At 41.2% G+C, this 16,224-nt stretch overlaps 1 protein-coding gene across 1 annotated transcript in view; it reads right to left on the bottom strand.

Annotated features, from left to right (window-relative positions):
- Positions 1 to 2,018: 2,018 nt before the first annotated feature.
- The window catches only part of NAMPT (nicotinamide phosphoribosyltransferase), a 104,907-nt gene continuing 90,701 nt past the window's right edge, over positions 2,019 to 16,224 (bottom strand). Inside the window, exon 12 of the transcript XR_010322657.1 lies at positions 2,019 to 8,494. The gene's annotated coding sequence lies outside the window, so the exon portion shown is untranslated. The remainder of the gene's footprint in view (positions 8,495 to 16,224) is intronic.

The following is a 16,224-nucleotide window of genomic DNA, read 5'->3' as shown; positions in this document are numbered from 1 at the left end:
TCACCCTACTCCAGTTAGTGTAACTAATTACATTTGTAGAGATGCTGTTTCCAAACAAGATCATGTGCACAGGTACCAAGGGCTAGAATTTGAACAATCTTTTTGGGTGACAGAAATCAACCCATAACAAGGGGATTTCATGTTTCTTGTCCAACTCTCACACGAGATTGTAAATGACTTAACGGAAGGAATTGTGTTTTAGTTCCCTTTGTATCCCTGGGGACTATCCCAGAGCCCAAAACAGTTTGTTAAATGAATGAATGGGGGTGGGGAGGAGCATCAGTTAAACCATTGTTCCTTACCCTGCATTTCTTAGGACTGATGTCTCTGAGGGGTTCGTGAGTACAAGGTGGGTCATTCTGGGCCTCTGGGGAGAACCCAGGTGGGGATCCTAGCAACCCTTACCTGGGCAGGTGGCTCATGGCCCACCCCTGTTCTTCCCCAGCCCCTGGCTCCTCACCAGCCTGCCTGGTTGTACACGGGCAGCACTGTAGAATTTTCTACTTCAGAGCAAATGCCTGGACGGATTCTTTTGGCTACTGCCCCACTCTGGCAAGTGCACCTGGGCCTCCAGCTGACTCTGGTGGTGGCAGCTTCACCTTCCGCAGTGCCAGGTGCCAGGGAGGCAGTGAAAGCTCCCCTTTCTGTAAGTCAGCTGCTGTCTCGGATTATCTGCATGTGTTCGCTGTGTTCTGGAGGCCGAGGACCATGCAGGGTATCTCTGAGCAGACCATTTTCTGAAGCTAATGCAGGAGTAAAGGAATGCTGGTGGTGCAATGGTTAAGCAATCGACTTCCAAACTGAAAGGTAGTCAGTTCGAACCCACCCAGCTGCTCTGAGGGAGAACGACCTGGAGATCTGCCCCCATAAAGATTTCAGCCTAGGAAGCACTATGGAGCAGTTCTACTTTGTTACATGGGGTCACTATGGGGCAATTCTACTTTGTTATACAGGGTGATCTGAGACAGAATACACTGGACCACACACAACAGCAATGTAGGACGAGGGACCTGCAGGGGAAGGGGTGGGGTGGAGGTGAGGCAGGGCTTCAAAGAAGGCTTAGCTTAGGTTGGGTCCCTGAAAGCAGACTCAATGTTGGAGATATGCACCCAGGAGGTTTATCAGGGTGTGAGCTGGGGAAAGTTAACCCTGAGTGGTGCAAACAGTTAAGCACTGGACTACTAACTGAAAGGTCTGAACCCACCCAGAAGTGCATCAGAAGACAGGCATAGCACTATGCTTCTGTAAGATCACAGCCTCGAAAACCCCGTGGAGCAGATCTGCTCTGCACACACAGGGTCGCCATGAGTTGGAACTGACTCCAGGGTCACTGGTTCTGTTTTTTGGTTTGCTCTTGGGAACCACCTGCAAGGAAGTGGGGAAAGCAGGAAGGCTCTTTGGAAGGTCCTGAACTGAGGCAATGGGCTAGGTCTTTATGCCTCTTTAAAGGCAAGTCATGGACACAAATGGCTGCTCCAGGGACATGGCCTTGGGCAAGGCCTTTGGTGGAGGCAATTCAGAGAGAAGGATGCACTTGTGAGCCATCAGCAGGCAGCATTCATGGAAGTTGGGGAATGAGTGGCTAGGTCTTGAAGGAGGATTGGGTGAGGTACCATAGTACGCACTACCAGACTCACTCACTCTGAAGATGTCAAGAGAAATAGCCAAGGGCAGGAGCTGTGTCTGAGAAGCAGAAACAGGTAGAACAGAAAGAAAAATCATGAGCTGTCGTCCTGGAACCAGCGTCATGATGCAGCAGCATCACTTAGGAACTTGTTAGAAAGGCACATTCTCAGCCTTCTCCTAAGACCTAATGAATCAGCAACCCAGGGAAGGGGCCCAGGAATCGATTTAACAAGCCCTCCATGTGGTTTTAACAGGTCCTTTTCCTGTGCCATAGCCTGGACCTCTCTCCAGGCAAAAGCTGGGACAATCATAAGGCTCACCTTGCTTGTTTCCTGTCTCTCAGTGATTATTGTCTTTTGTGGCCTGGTGGCCAGTGTGCTGAAAAATCATGGTTTCTTTTTTTTTTTTTTTCCTGTTTTTTTCAGTTGTTTCAGGAGTGAGGGTCCATATAGTCTCTGTTAGTCAGTGTTGGTTGGAAATAAATGTTCCTAGATATACCGTAAGTCAAGGCCTTGATGAAAGAAATATTAAGGAATATTACTCCTTATATCCAACTTCAGTTGGAGTACCGTATTTTTAATGCAAATAACGTGCATATTCTATGTTTGTTTGCCAACCATGCCCTTCCCTCAGAGGTATTTTTGTAAGTACACTATGCTAATTTTTTTACAGCAACATGTAAAAAAAAAAAATGGCATAACAGCACTTATGAAAATACCTCATGGTGGGAGGGTGTGGTTGGCAAACAAATGCAGAAGGCATGTATTACTCGGGTAAAAATATAGTATCTCCTAATCTACCTTCTGGCTCAGTAGTTGTCTGTGGCTCTGGATCAGCTGAGTCTTAGGAGCTGCATCTGGAATGAGGGGTTGGAGAGTTCAACTCTCTCTGTGAGGGTAGAGAAGGGAATGTGTTGTACATATTCTAGGTAGGAGAACTGGGAAGTTTAAAAAATACCTAAATGAAACCTGTTGCCATTGAGTAGATTCTGACTGCTGGGAACCCCGGGTGTCAGCCTCATTTGCCCACCCTGTCTGTTTTTTTTGTCTGTGTGCTCAGGGAATCTCTGGGTGGTGCAAGTGGTTAACACACTTGGCTGCTAGCTGGGAGGCTGGAGGCTGGCATCTGCCCGGAGGTGCATCAGAATGGCCTGATGATCTGTTTCTGTAGAGCGCAGCCAAGAAAATCCTATGGAGCTCAGCTCTACTGTGTAACATATGGGGTCGTCATGAGTCAGAAGCATAGACACATAAATGAAAAAGTTTCAAACTGGAGGCACTCATGTCAGATGTAAGAATGACGGGGTCAATATGCATTCCTAGGAAGAAAAAAGTCAGGATGTAAACCATTTTTCCTGGGAAGACTGTATGAAGATGTAAACAACTTGTTTCCGAGAAAAATGTGCTCATGGCAGCAATCACGTAAAACCAAACTGGCTGGCACGACTCAATTAGGTGGCTACTCACTCCTTCCTAGCCAAGTGGCTGGCCTTTACATTTCACAGGACTTCAATCTGAAGCTGATCTTATCTATCACCAGTCATTAACCCCCTACCTTTCCTTTGTTCTCTTTGTATCTAGACCCTTCTCACTACTTGAACAGCGGAAAGCTCTGGCCTCACTTTGAAGGAGCTTGGTGTCTCCAGTGCTTTCAATACTATTTTCATATTCCATCTTAAACCTGAGATCTCAGTCTTAGTAAAGCAACATCGATTAGACTGGGAGACAGCTCCTATTGCAAAGCTAACCCACTTAGCTTACAAACTTTCCCAGGCTCTTGAAGCTGAAAGGGTTTCTAAGGCTAATAAATTAATAGCCCTTTGTAGTTGCAACAACTACAATCTCCCAGTCAAAAGAAAAATGCTAAACCTGGCAAAAAGGCAGGTATTTGTCACTATTGTAAAAAACCTGGCCACTGGAAAAATGAATGCTGTAAATTAAAATTAAAAGACTGACATACCACCCTTAAAAAGAAAATCCTACAATCTGATGCAGAATGAAGGGGCTTCAGAGAAGAACAGGGACTTTTCCTGTGATGGCTTTTAATCCACAAGGAGAAATTATTTATTAAAGGAGAACCTGCCATTTTTTTATTTGACAATGGATGCACCCTGTCTGCTATTAACCCCACCTATTTACAAAAGCCCCGAAGTACTAAAATCTCAGAAGTGGTGGAGGTCACAAATCAGAAACAAGCATTGATTCATACCCAACCTGTTCTGTTATCTCTTGGTCCTACTGAAGATTTATATGCTTTTTTGGCTGAGCTCCAGTACCCCTGTCAATTTATTGGGAAGAGATCTTTTATCCAATGGAATTGCCATTTACAATTTAATGAAAATGGGGAAATATTATTGAGTCTGGCTGATATCCCTAAGTAAACAGAGACAGCCTCTGAATTAGACAATATTCCCAAAGAAGCCATTTGCTGTATGTGAGGACTTGTCATGCCTCTCCAAAATTCACCTCAGCCTAGTCCTCTCCCTTCTGACATCTTTTCCCTAGTTCCCGAAACGTTATGGGCCACCACATCCACAGATGTACATCAAGCTTTGTCAGCTGAGCCAATTAAAATTCAAACAGATTTATTCAAACCTCTGTCAAAAATTCCCTAGTATCCACTCAAACAAGAAGCAAAAGAAGGACTAGCTCCCACTATACAAGACTAACTTTCTAAAGGTTTAACGGTCCTATGTATAAAAAATGTATAAGCCCTAGTAATTCTCCTGTTCTTCCAATTAAAAAAACAAATAATAGGGGTTGGAGATATGTTCAAGATTTGTGTGCAATCAACTGTATTGTTCTCCTAGATTCCTGGTAGATCCTAGTCCTTATTTATTACTCTCCAATGTCCCTTCAGATGCAACTCATTTTATGGCTGTGGGTCTTTGCAGTATCTTTTTCAGTATTGCTGTCCACTTTGAAAGTCAATGTTCATATGCTTTACCCGGGAAAATCAATAATTTAGGTGAACTGTAATGTCCCAAGAATTTACTGAATCTCCCATCTATTTCTCTTAGATTCTGCATGCAGATTTTCAGACTTTACAGTTTTCAAACAAATCCACATTACTGCAGTGTGTTGATTTGCTAGTTTGTTCAACCCCCCAGCAAGTGGCCTTGATGACAGTATGTTGTTGTTGTTGTTAGGTGCCATCGAGTCAGTTCCGACTCATAGTGACCCTATATACCACAGAATGAAACACTGCTAGGTCCTGTGCCATCCTCACAATCATTGTTATGCTGGAGCCAATTCTGGCAGCCACTGTGTCGATCCATCTCATTGAAGGTCTTTCTCTTTTCCGCTGACCCTGTACTTTGCCAAGCATGATTTCTTTCTCCAGGGACTCATTCCTCCTGACAACATGTCCAAGTATGTAAGCCACAGTCTCGCTATCCTTGGTTCTAAGGAGCATTACCAAGATGACAGTATAGCTTTATTAAAACATCTGGCTGTTGGTACATATAAGGTATCCAGCGAAAAATTACAGTTGGCTCATCTTTCTGTTAAATATTTGGGCCACCTAATTTCTACAAAAGGCACCTCTATTTATTCTAAACAAAAGAAGTTATTCTTGTCTTTCCTATACCAGAAACAAAGAAACAGCTACAGGGGTTTCTAAGACTCTGAGACTATTGTTGAACCTGGATTTCCGATTTTTCTTTGTTGGCTCAACTTTTATACAAATATTTAAAAGTCTCTGAGCTGAATTTATTCCAAATTTCACCAGAAGATTGAGAATCTGTAGTTCAAGAAAGGGCTTTAATGAACATACCTACTCTAGGTTTCCCTAATTAGTATCTAGATTTTTCCTTATTTGTACATGAAGTATCTGGAAATGCCTTAGATGTACTAATTCACAAATATGAGGGACAACAAAGACCTATAAGTTATTATACCCTACAGCTTCACCTGTAGCCAGGGGATGACATCCCTGACTTAGGGCTGTGGCTGCTACTGCCAAACTAGTAGAAACCACAACAGATGTGGTACTGGGAAACTCTGTATATGTCCATGTGCCCCAAGCTGTGTCTGCCTTACTTAATTCTGCCTTGACACGGTATTTTTCTGCAAAAAGGTTTGCCTCCTATGAAGGTCTCCTCCTGGCTGCATCTAACAGTAGACTATACTCTGTGGCCTGTTTAAATCCAGCTACTCTTCTCTCCACCGCCAGTGAGAACAACTATCCTACACATGATTGTCTAGACTAGACTGAGCAACTTTTAATTGCTTGGCAAGACTTAAACGAGACTCCTTTACTAATCTTGATTTAGTTTTATTGTGTATGGTTCCTATTTAAAACCTAACCCTACTAGTCCTCACTATCAAGCTGGATATGCTGTTATTACTTCTACTGAAACCGCTGAAAGTCAGGCTCTCCCTGAAGCCACTTCAAACCAATAAGCCAAATTAATTGCCTCACTACTGCTTATAGAATTGCTTCAGGAAAATCAAAAATTATTTTTATAGAGAGTAGATAGAGTTTTGGAATTGTACATGACTTTGGCATATTATGGAAACAAAGATTCTAGAGATGCCATTAAAAAATAGAGCTATAGTAGCAGACCTTCTAGATACTCCCCTCTGAAACTGCTTTGATAAAAATACAAGCTCACCAACTAAAAGGAATACCCTAAACTGAAGAATCTGGAGGAAATAGTATTGATGATATGGCAGCCAAATGAGTTGCCTCTCCAGTTATTTCTGCACTTAAGATTAATGAAGAAAAGGACTCTCCAAATTTGTCTATTGATAACGTTAACCTTCATTAACTAACTTTAGAAAAACTTTTAAAACACCAACAATTATCCCAAACAGATGAAATTAAGGCACGGAAAAGGTCAGGCTATTACCAAGATCCTGCTACTAAATTGTGGACTGAGCCTAATGAGAAAACTGTCTTACCCAATTTCCTGCATGTTTCTATGATGCGAGCCTCATGTGAAGGTCCCACATGGGACAAGATTAAATGACTGAGATCCTAAAAAATATTGGTGGGGAAAACTTTTGGAGGGTGCTAAACACCATTGCCCTATTTGCCCTTGCTACTATCCCAGAAAATACCTTAAAGTCCTTCCTGGATATCTTGGATTGAATTGTGTCCCCCTGAAACATGTGTTAACTAGGCTAGGCTATGATTCCCAGTACTGCGTGGTAGTCCTCCATTTTGTGGTTTGATTATCCTTCATTTTGGGAGTGAGCTGTCCGTTACGTTAACGAGGCAGGATTAGTTCATGTTAATGAGGATTAAGGTGGGATGCAACACCCTTACTCAGGTCACAGCCCTGATTCAATGTAAGGTGAATTCCCCTGGGGTGTGCCTGCCTGACCTTTTATCTTACAAGAGATAATAGGAGAAAGAAGTGAGCAGAGAGAGAGCGACCTCCTACCACCAAGAAAGAAGAGCCAGGAGTGGAATGCATCCTTTGGACCTGGAATCTCTGTGCTGAGAAACTCCTAGACCCAGGGGAAGATTGATGACAAGGACCTTGCCCAAGAGCCAAGACAGAGAAAGCCTTCCCCTGGAGTTGGTACCCTAAATTCAGACTTCTAGCCTCCTAAACTGTGAGAGGAGCCCAGGTAGTGCAGTGATTAAGAGTTTGGCTGCTATTCAAAGGATTAGCAGCTCAAACCTAAGAGTTGCTCCTTGGAAACCCTATGGGGCAGTTCTACTCTGTCCTATAGGGTCACCAGGAATCAGAATCTACTTGGCAGCAATGGGTTTGATTGGTTTTGGTAACCTGTGAGAGAATAAATTTTGTTTGTTAAAGCCATCCACTTGTGGTATTTCTGTTATAGCAGCCCGAGATAACTAAGACACTGGACAATACTCTACCTTCTGGGCCTATGCTTGAATGGCAGCTAGATTTTATTCAGCTTCTACCCTCAAATGGTTATAAACATGTATTAGTAATGATTTGTAGATTTTCACATTGGGTAGACGGCTTTCCCTGCTGTCATGCGACTGCAGCCTTTGTAGAAAAGAAAACTTCTTGAAAACATCATACTCACCTGGGGGGCACCAAAAACTCTTTGTAGTGATCAGGAAACTCATTTCGCCAGTCAAGTCATGCAAAAACTGTGTTGAGTTTTTCCCATTTATCAAAGGATACATTGTCCCTATATAGAAAATAGCAAAGCTTTGCAAAACTTTAAATTTATCCTGGACTAAGGTCCTTCCCTTAGTTATTTTAAAACTGAGGTCCACATCATTTAAATCTTACAAACTTACTCCTATGAAATAATTATGGGAGACCCATGGTCCTTCCTTATGTTGCCTGGACTGACCCTAACATTGTTCAACCTGAATTAGTGAAGTATTGCCAGTTTTTAGAATATCTTTCACAGGTTACTGTAGCCTTTGACAAACAGAAACTAGGCTGCCGAAGTCTGCCTAACATAACCCCAGAAGAATGTGTATATTGGAAGAGACACAAAAGACTCATTAGAACCTCATTGGAAGGGACCATATTTAGTCCTCCTCACTAATCCATGTGCAGCCAGATTACAGGGAATAAAACCTTGGATCTATTTGTCACAATTAAAAAAAGGCTAAGACTCCAACACACTGGAAAATTGAAGGTTACATTTAAATGCCACTGTGGCCAGAAGCAGATGACATCTGAGGCAGACAGTTGACCCAAGACTCTGAACCAGGCCTTAAAATTCACCTCTTTATCTTTTTTTTCTCTTTACCTTTTTTTACAGTCATCCCTCTACTAATGTTATCCTAGATTGGGCAGATGCTTATGCTCACCATTTTAAAAGATTTCAATTGTTGGATATGTGGTGCCGTCTCAACCTCAAGTCAATCTGGCCTTCCCTGGTGGGTCTCTCCACTACAGGGTTATGATTGAGTTGCTCTTGATCTATGGATACAAGAACAACAGAGAAATAGTTCAGTATTGCAGGTAATTACTACTATTAGATTTTCCATTGATGGATGGCCTGTTTTCGGATCTGAACAAAGCTCAGGCCATAATTTAACCTTTAGTTAACACAACCCTTACTTTACTAAATAAAGTTGCCCAAGAAGAGATAGCTAAAGAATCTTCCAAACTCACAAACAGTACTCTTTGCATTGTAGGTTCATATCAACAACTAGATTTATCTAGTTAACTCCCCAAGCAGGGAGGCTAAGTCAGGTTACTCATGTTTGCTGGGAACAATTTAACAACGTTCATATGAATAACTCAGCCGTCACCAGACCGTACAGGATGGATTCTAGTGTCTGAATGTGCATACGTTATAACTTTCAAGCTACTGACTGGTTCACCACTGACTGGGTACAATGCTCAGGTATCTACTGGGTAGCCTGAAATGGCACCTTTTGGCTATGTGAAACCACCCTTTGACCCTGGCTTCCACTGGTTTGGAAGATGCATTCTGGGCCTGAGGTAGACCCAAGGACATATTTAACTAAACTCATTTTACCAGTTAATGTACCCATATTAAGAGCTCAATGGTCTCCATCAGTGTTTTACTGGCTTGACCATTTAGCAGCAGTATTCACACCTCAGATAGGACTTGAAGATGTTATAGCGCATGTAGAAATATTAAGGAAATATATATAAACTGCCCTAAATGACAGTGCCCATGGGCTTCAAGAGATCAATGCCAAAATAGCAATGATGAGAAAAGTAGTACACCAAAATAGGATGACCCTTCACATTCTCACTGCAGCCCAAGGAGGTACCTGTGCCATAATAAAATCTGATTGCTATGTCTATAATCCTGACAATAGTGCTAATATCACACTCTATGTTAACCATATACAACGTGTAGTGTCTCACCTTAACGATTCTCTTCCTTCCTTAACTGATATTATAAGTAATTGGTTTTCTTCTTGGGATAGATGGTGAAAAAAATTACTACTTTATTTTGGAATCTTTATATTCCTTATTGTTTCTATTACTGTAATTATAAAATGCTATTTTGCTTTAGTTCAACGCATTTTATCCATGAAATGCTGTACTTCAAAACCATTTGACCCTTCACATAAAATCATGCTAGTTTCAGAGGCTTTCACCAATGATTGTGTTGTTTGATCACCTCCCTTTTTCTCCCTGGGTATGTTTCATCTTGACGTCTATCATTCTGTCCTGACTGAGAAATGTTCCTCAAATGTAGCCTTGTCCATTAAGATAACCCTCATAAAACCTATTTACCATGAAGATTAGGACTATTAGGTTAGCAAGGTGAAGGAAATAATTTTTATTAACCAAAGCTCCTCAAGGCTACAAAATCCTTGCAATTGTGGGTGATCAGCATCCCCTGGCAGAGGACTGATCAAAAGGGGTAAATGTAAACACAAGCATTTCAAATTGGAGGCTTTCGTGTCAGATATAAGAAAGACAGGGCCAACATGCATTCCCAGGAAACAAAAGGTCAGGAGGTAAAACCATTTGTTCATGGGAACAATTAATCAAGATGTAAATAATTTGTTCTTGGGAAAAATGTGCTCATGTCTGCAATTATGTATGACTGAACAGGCTGGTGTCACTCATCTAGGAGGTAACTCACTTCTTTTTAGCCAAGTGCCTGGCCATCACGTTTCAAAGGACTTCAAGCTGAAGCTAAGCTTATCTATAATCGATCATTAACCCCCTACTTTTTCTTTATTCTCTATGCATATAGACCCCCTCTCTGCTTGAATGGCAGATTGCCTTGTATTTTTACTTAGCACTGACCAGTTTGAGCTATATTATTCTTCAATAAATCTCCTTTTCTTTCACTCTTAACAGAGTATAAGATTTTCATCTTTGACAAACTTTTTTCTATATTCTCTTATTGTCTAAGATTTATTTAGACCCTAGATTTTTTATTCAGTCTGGCAAGTGAAATCTTGCCTTCTCAAGTAGACAGCCCCAATACAGAAGGCATTCTGGACAAAAATCTTGATCAAAGGGAGGGAGGGGGAAGAATGTGGAACAGAACTTCAAATTCTCATGGAGACTATCTGGAGCCTTGGAGGTTGGATGATCTCCCTATCCCCAGAACTATTGCCCTGAAGAAATCTTTAAACCATAAACCTTAAAGCAAAACTACCCCTTGAACTCATCTTTAAACAGTAGTTTCACTTAATTAGAAAAGAATGTTCAGTTCTGCACCCTACTCTGGTGAGTGGCGTTTGGGGTCTTAAAAACTTATGAGCAGCCATCTAAGATACCTCAATTGGTCTCATCCCACTTGGAGCAAAGGAGGATGAAGAAAACCAAAGATACAAGGAAAATATTGGCCCAAGAGACTAATGGACCACATAAACCAGAGACTCCAACAGCCTGAGACCAGAACTAGATGATGCCCACCTACCACCAATGACCACCCTGACAGGGAACACAACAGAGAGTCCTGAATGGAGTGGGAGAAAAGTGTGGAGCAGAACTCAAATTTATGTAAAAAGACTAGACTTAATGGCCTGACAGAGACTGGAGGAACCCCCGAAACTATGTCCCCTGGACGCTCTGTTAACATAGAACTGAAACCATTCCCAAAGCCCACTCTTCAGACAAAGATTACACAGGATTATATAACAAAAAATAATACACATGAGGAATGTGTTTCTTAGTTCAATCAGATACACCAAATGGGCGGCTCCTGTTCAGAGGCAGGATGAGAAGGCAGGAATGGACAGGAACTGGTTGCATGGACACAGGAAACCCAGGGTGGAAAGAGAGTGTGCTGTCACATTGTGGGGATTGCAACTAATGTCACAAAACAATATGTGTATAAGTTTTTGAATGAGAAATTAACTTGAGCTGTAAACCTTCACCTAAAGTCTGGTAAGAAAAAAAAAAAAAGAATGCCTTGATCATTGTGTTCCTCTACAGAATTATCTATATGAGATCACACTGACAACAGCAACTGCAAAAGTTAGATGAGAAGCTTGGTGTTTTTGTGCTGATGATGGTGGAACAATTTGGAAAAGGATATCAAGAAAGGTTGGTACAACTTGAACATAACCAATGTCACTGAGTTGTACGCATAGAAATTGTTGAACTGATATATGGTTTGTTGTGCATATCTTCACACATACAAAAAAATTTAAAAAGAAAAAAAGGGACTCTAGATAGATGAGAGGACTAGGTGATGCAGGTGCAGAAAGGATGGCATTCTAGATAGTAACGCTATTCATTCACTTGTGAGAATGAAGTCCTACTGTATATTTAAAAAAATTATAAAACACCTTTGTAAGACTGTGTGTAAAAAATCCTTTTGAGCCAATTGGATTTCATAGATTTATCTCCAGTGTCATATAGCCTTTAAAAGCCTCCAAAGACCTTTTATGAAAACTGGTGTTCATGGGTAGTGGTATTCAAATTGAGAACTGTTACTTTAGAAGTTATATAAATGGTCATTTTTCTTAGTCAGACAGAAAATCTTTAGTCTCAATGTTTGTCTCTCCTTCCTTTGTGCCTCAAGGCAAATAAATCAGTAAACGTGATAGATCCCTTACCTTCCAGAATGTTACTAGAGATTTATTATTGACAGGAGCAAAGAAGGATCTGAAGCATCCAATTCAAGGTGTAAGTCTACAGACAGAACAGGCAAAACAGAGCAAGTGGGTTTGGGTGATGGGACTAGAGAAGTTTGTTAGGTTTCTGGAACTGGAGGGATGTGTACCTCTTGAGGGTACACATCAATGTGTCAGAGGGGCTGGGAGCCACAGGATGGACAGAATCGTATCTTGGAACATCAATTTTACCTGTTGATCAATAACTTAAAACACTGTTTTAAAAAAGGTAGATATATTATTATATAAAATACACATTTTGCTGAATTTTAAAGATAAAAAAAAGAAATACTGGGCCTTGAGCTTAGGCCATGTCCTCAGACTCCAGTGGGCAGGGATGGTTCTGACCATTATTCTGCATGGACAGGGGTACTTCAGTGGAAAAAACTGAGAAGACTTGCTCTAAAACTATAATGCCCCAGTAAAGGCAAAGAGTGAAGGAGATCCTTATGGAAGGCCTGCAACCCCTGCAGTGGGCTTAGAGAGAGATGCTGATGGGCCAAGCCATTACAGACACCCTTGAGAGCTACCAAAATGGGGACAAGACCATTCCATTCTCTCATTTGCCCGTCCCTTCCTTCTTTTTCCCTCCCCTCTTCCTCCCTTCATCTATCCATTTGCTCAGTCATCCATCCTTCTACCCATCCACCCATCCATCCGTTCATTTATCCATCTATCCACTCAACCATCAGTCCATTCATCCATCCATCCATCTGGTAAGCCTTTATTAAATGCGTCCTATGTATCAATGAAAAAAAAAAATTTTTTTTTTTTTTTTATGTATCAGTGGAGCCCTGGTGGCAGAGTTGTGTAAAAGCTATAGTGAGCTACAGCTGCTAACCAAAAAGACAGCAGTTTGAATCAACCAGCTGCTCCTTGGAAACCCTATGGAGTAGTTCTACTCCGTCCTATACAATAGCTATGAGTTGCAACTGACTTGACAGCAACGGGTTTGGTTTTAATGTATTTAGTGCAGTGGCTAAGTGATATGGCTGCTAACCAAAAGGTCAGCAGTTCGAATCCACCAGCCGCTCCTTGGAAACCCTAGAGCGCAGTTCTACTCTGTCCTATAGGGTCATTATGAGTCAGAATTGACTCAACAGCATGAGTTACATAGCTAGAGAAGGAGCCCTGGTTTCACAGTGATTAAGCACTCAGCTGCTAACCAAAATGTCTGAACACACCAGGTGCTCCTCGGCAGAAGGATGTGGCACTTTGCTGCCATAGAGATTACAGCCTTGAAAACCCTACAGGGCAATTCTACTCTGTCCTGTGAGGTTACTGTGACTCGGCATCGACTCAATGGCAGTGGGTATGTATCCAGGAAAGGTCCCTGGGTGGCCCAAATGGTTAAGTGCTGGACTAATAACTGAAATGTTGGTGGTTAAGACCCACACATGGGAGAAAGTTCTGGTGATCTGTTTCTGAAACAGCCTTGAAAATCCTATGAAACAGCTCTGCTCTGCCCCCATGAGGTCACCATGAGTCAGAATCAACTCCATGGCAACTAACAACAACAGGATACTAATAGGTGAAGATGACAAAAATGAATAAGAAATAGACTGTGTTCTCAAGGAATTAAGTGTCTAGTGCAGAAGTTATCAAAGTTCCCCCTGTCCCAACATATATAATTACAAAATATTTGCTAATTTGTTGAGCAGTTATTATGTGCCAGACACTGGTCAAAGTTATTTCTATGAAGTAATTCATCTAATCTTTACAAAAACCTTATGGTGCAGGTACCATCATCATCTTCATTATATTGCCAAGGAAGGAAGTGGACTGGGTCCTCTAGGTTGAGAGTCATTCTCTAGTGAGACAGACACGTTTACAAATAATTACAATACTTTAATATATAATACAAGAATAGTGGGAATAATTATTTCTAAGTGGGAATCTCTGATTCCAGGTGGAAGAAAAATAGAGCATGGAAACTCCAACATGGAAATTCTTTCTCTTTCCTGTCAATAATGGCAGAATTACAGACTATCAAGCCTGATATGTGACTTTTCACAGCATCTGGCCTGTACTGAACTTGCTGGTGTTGTTGTTAGGTGCCATCGAATCAGACTCATAGCAGTTCCGACTCATAGCAACCCTAGGCACCACAGAATGAAACACTGCCCGGACCTGCACCATCCTCACAATTGTTATACTTGAGCCCATTTTTGCAGCCACTGTGTCAATCTGTTTCGTTGAGAGTCTTCCTTTTCGCTGACCTTCTACTCTACCGAGCATGATATCTTTCTCCAGGGACTGGTACCTACTGATAACATGTCCGAAGTATGTGAGACGAAGTCTCACCATCCTTGCTTCTAATGAGCATTCTGGCTGTACTTCTTCCAAAACAGATTTGTTCATTCTTTTGGCAGTCCATGGTATATTCAATATTCTTCACTAACGGCATAACGCAAAGGTGTCAATTCTTCTTTGGTTTACCTTATTCATTGTCCAGCTTTCACATGCATATGAGGCAATTGAAAACACCATGGCTTGGGTCAGGTGCACCTTAAAGTAACATCTTTTTGCTTTTTAACACTTTTGCAGCAAATTTGTCCAATGCAATGTATTGTTTGATTTCTTGACTCCATGGGTGTTGATTGTGGAGCCAAGTAAAATGAAATCCTTGACAACTTCAATCTTTTCTCTCTTTATCAGGATGTTGCTTATTGGTCCAGTTGTGGGGATTTTTGTTTTATGTTGAGGTGCAATCCAAACTGAAGGCTGTGGTCTTTGATCTTCATCAGTAAGTGCTTCAAGTCCTCTTCGCTTTCAGCAAGCAAGGTTGTGTCATCTGCATATCACAAGTTGTTAACGAGCCTTCCTCTAATCCAAATGTCTCATTCTTCTTCATATAGTCCAGATTCTCGGATTATTTGCTCAACATACAGATTGAATAACTATGGTGAAGGGATACAACCCTTATGCACACCTTTCTTGACTTTAAACCACACAGTTTCCCTTTGTTCTGTCTGAACAACTGCCTCTTGGCCTAAGTACGGTTTCTTCATGAGCACAATTAAAAAAAAAAACAAAAAAACCAAAAAACCAGATGCTTTGCGGTCGAGTCGATTTTGACTCATAGTGACCCTACAAGTGTTCTGGAATTCCCATTCTTTTAAATGTTATCCACAATTTGTTATGATCCACACAGTTGAGTGGCTTTGCATGGTCAATAAAACACAGGTAAACATCTTTCTGGTATTTTCTGCTTTTAGCCAAGATCCATCTGACATCAGCAATAATATCCCTTGTTCCATGTCCTCTTCTGAATCAGGCTTGAATTTCTTCCAGTTCCCTGTTGATGTAGTGCTGCAATTGCTTTTGAATTATCTTCAGCAAAATTTTACTTGTCTGTGATATTAATGATGTTGTTCAATAATTTTCCTGTTCTGTTGGATCACCTTTCTTTGGAATGGGCACAGATATGGATTTCTTCCAGTCGATTGGCCAGGTAGCTGTCTTCCAAATTTCTTGGCACAGACGAGGGAGCGTGTCCAGTGCTGCATCCGTTTGTTGAAACATCTCAATTGGTATTCTGTCAATTCCTGGAGCCTCGTTTTTCACCAATGTCTTCAGTGCAGCTTAGGCCTTTTCCTACAGTACCATCGGTTCTTGATCATATGGTACCTCCTGAAATGGATGAATGTCAACCAATCCTTTTTGGCACAGTGACTCTGTATTCCTTCTTCTTTTGATACTTCCTGTGTCATTTAATATTTTTCCCCCATAGAATTTTTCAACGTACTGAACTTAGTGACAAGAAACTTTTGTCCTCACAAAGCAGCTCATTCTTTTTGTCAGCCTGAATGGTGGGAAAGATTATATACTGTATCAAAATATACCTCCTGATAATTTTTGAAAACCAGCCAGAGTTCTGTTTTCATAGGGCAGTTTTTCCCAATGTTTTGTGTATGAGATGTTAAACAGGTATTACATGGGGAGAAGAAAAGGGGGTTTGGGTCAAATAAGTTTGGTAAACAAACTTCAACAAAGATTTCTTTATTAGAGGATTTTCTGTCTTTTGTATGCTAACATGCTTTATAAAACTCAGAGGGGGATTGCCTCTGTGGCATTTTTCAGATT

This window comes from Loxodonta africana, chromosome 8 (genome assembly GCF_030014295.1).
Source record: "Loxodonta africana isolate mLoxAfr1 chromosome 8, mLoxAfr1.hap2, whole genome shotgun sequence".
In the NCBI taxonomy this organism is placed as follows: Eukaryota; Metazoa; Chordata; class Mammalia; order Proboscidea; family Elephantidae; genus Loxodonta; species Loxodonta africana.
Note: the sequence above shows the minus strand (reverse complement) of the source record. Positions and strands in the feature narration are given on the sequence as shown.